This window comes from Nannospalax galili, unplaced genomic scaffold (assembly GCF_000622305.1).
Source record: "Nannospalax galili isolate Female #2095 unplaced genomic scaffold, S.galili_v1.0 scaffold109, whole genome shotgun sequence".
NCBI lineage: Eukaryota > Metazoa > Chordata > Mammalia > Rodentia > Spalacidae > Nannospalax > Nannospalax galili.
In genome coordinates, this window is record NW_008360315.1 from 2,721,631 (window position 1) to 2,724,579 (window position 2,949).

A 2,949-nucleotide genomic window follows, 5' to 3' on the forward strand; every position below is an offset into this window, starting at 1 on the left:
ATGCCTGGGGAAAGGGACATGAAGACATAATTGCAAAAAAAATTTCAGTATACAACTTCTCCTGAGGCAATTGCCTGATGTATTATTGTCATAAGTACATTTTGTTTCATTGGTTTTCTTGACTGTTTCCTGTATAAGAAGCAGAAACTCATTGTTGTATGATTTATGCTGTTGCTCTATAAAAATAATTTCCTAAGTGATCTCACGGCAATGTTTCTTATTTGGGTTAATACCTTACTTCTATCGTCATATTACTTCAGGAGTTTTATTTCAAAGAGTATTTTTCTACTGAAGCTTCAATTTCTTCAAAATAGTATATTTTTTTGCCTATAGGATAAAAATGTAAAGTCTTCATTTGATTATAGTTTTAAAAAAAACATTTTATTTATCATTTTTATTTTTTGTGTATGTGTGTATTGCCTGCATGTAGGTAAGTGCACCCGTGTCGTGCAATGCCCGTGGAGGACAGAAGAGACTGTCGATTCCCTGGGACTGGAAATACGGACAGTTGTTAGCTGCCATGTGGGTGCTGGGATTCGAACCCAAGTCTTCTGTGAGAAAAGTCAGTGTTCTTAACTGCTGAGCCGTCTCTCCAGCCCCTTGATTATAGTTTAATACAACACCACCACTCCAATCTTGTCCTGTGGTACAAACCAAAGTTTTCCTCTCCTTCCTCACATTTCAGTCATTTTCCATTAACCATCATCCCACTGAGCCAGGTTCTTCAGGATTATACCAATGAATGATATTTTTCTCTCTTTTTAAGCTAAGAAGTACCTGATTATTTTTTAAAAAATAATTTATTGAGAATTTCACACATGTATATAAGGTGTTTTGATCAAATCCATGTTCACTACCTCCCTTTCAACTCCTCCCATATCTCCTCATCACTTTTTTTCTGATAACTTCTTGTACTCTTTCCTCTTCCTCCTCCTCCTCCTCCTCCTCCTCCTCCTCCTCCTTAATCACACCTTCCTCCTTTTCCTCTTCGCGCACCTCTTTCTTCTTCCTTTCCTCCTCCTCTCTTTCCTGCTGGGAATTAAACCCAAAGCAAGCAAGCACTCTATCAATAAGCGATGCTCCCCAGGCTGTCCCCAAATTACCTTTAAGCAAATGACTTCCTTTTTTTGTGTGTGTGAATAAGGTCTCCCTGTAGCCCCAGCTAGCCTGGAACTCTTTACAGTAGACCAGGCTGGCCTCACTCTCACAGAGACCTGCTTGTCTCCTGTGTGCTGGGATTAGAGGTATGCACCACCACTCCTGGCTTGACTTCCATTTTTTTTTTTTTTAAGATTTATTTTTGTGTTGCTGTTTTAGGGATTAAATAAAAGTTTCCAAATACTTTTGAAATTTTTTGGCCTTTGGAATGAAGTATGTTGCTAAGAGGCCCAAGGTCATTGTGACTTTTAGCCAAGAAACTGGTTACTTTTCTTTGGAGCCTTTTTACCCTAACTGCCTAGCCAATTCCTACCTCCTATTTTTAATAACACCATCCTCTAAAGAGATTACTGAATTGCGGATAGGGAATCAGGACACAGACCTCTCTGGCTTCTTCCATGCAGAACGGGGATGCAGGGTGAAACAATTGGGGTACCCTTTCAGTGCATCTATCTAAAATACTCCCAAATTGCATAACTCTTAACTGTAGGGAGAAAAGAAAGTCCTTGACTGGTGAATAGAAGATGTGCAGGAGAAGTAAAGGCAAGAGCAATTAGCATTACACGTTCTAGACAGGGAGTTAAAAAAAAGTCAGAACAGGGCAATTTTCTTTTATAAAAAAAATTTATTTATTATTTTTATTTTATGTGTATACATGTATTGCCTGCATGTAGGTAAGTGCACCCATGTCATGCAATGCCCGGGGAAGTCAGAAGAGGCTGTTGGATCCCCTGAGATTGGGGTTACAGACAGTTGTTAGCTGGACATGGGTGCTGGGATTTGAACCCGTGTCTTCTGCAAGAACAGCCAGTAGAACAGGGCAATTTTCAAATGTTCACATGAGAGTTGATTGCAATTTCTTGGCAAAGGCTTCCAAAAGCATCCCTCTATTGGGTTCCTCCTCATTTTTCTTTTGTCTGCCAAGGCTGGACACGAGAGTGATGGATTCAGGATTTGCTTTCAGGCATTTTGATAGCTGTTGGAGTGGTTAGAATCAGTGGCAGTTCCCTCTCAAAGACTTACAGATAGGGGGAGAAAACAAATTTGGCCATCATTTTAGAACAATAGCGGGTTTCTGGGAAGCCTAATGTCTGGGAAGTGTAATCCCTTGAACTCTTAAGGAAATAACTGATGGCTTTACTCTTTCGTTATACTTTCCTTTTGGTTGTTTAAGATCATACGGTTGGCCCAAATAAGTCAATTTATTTTTACTCTTAAGGTCGTTTGAGGACATGTTCCTCAGGGGTCACATGGGCTTGGGAGGAGCTCCTGGATCCTTTCTTTTACCAGTTCCACCTATGTGAAGATAAGTCAAAGGTCCTGCTCTACCATGGCTGGCTTTACTTGGAAGCATGGAGGAGATGTTTCCTCTGAGTTGACCCTCCTCTTTGTAGATTGGATACTGGTTCAAGTCCATCTCGTGGGGTCTCCATGGCCTCCCTGAACAAGACTACAGGTGACTCACCACGGTTACAGGACATTTTGAGAGATGCTCCATAGTCCTCTGGAACTTAGTTGACCTTAGAAGGCAAGGGGCAAAAACTGTCCTTTAAGTCTCACTGACCAGATTAGTATAGGTCTCAAAGTATGGCTGTTAAACATCCAATAAGGTTAGTTCCACCAGTCTGGTACTTTTAATTACCATGTGCTATGTAGATAAAACTTGGGTAAAAAAATCAAATGTTCTCAGATAAACCTTGACTAGATATATATTTTGTTTCTTAAACTAATTGACTAAACTATGACCATAGAAATTTTAAGATAATGTGTATATTATTATTGTCTCATCCT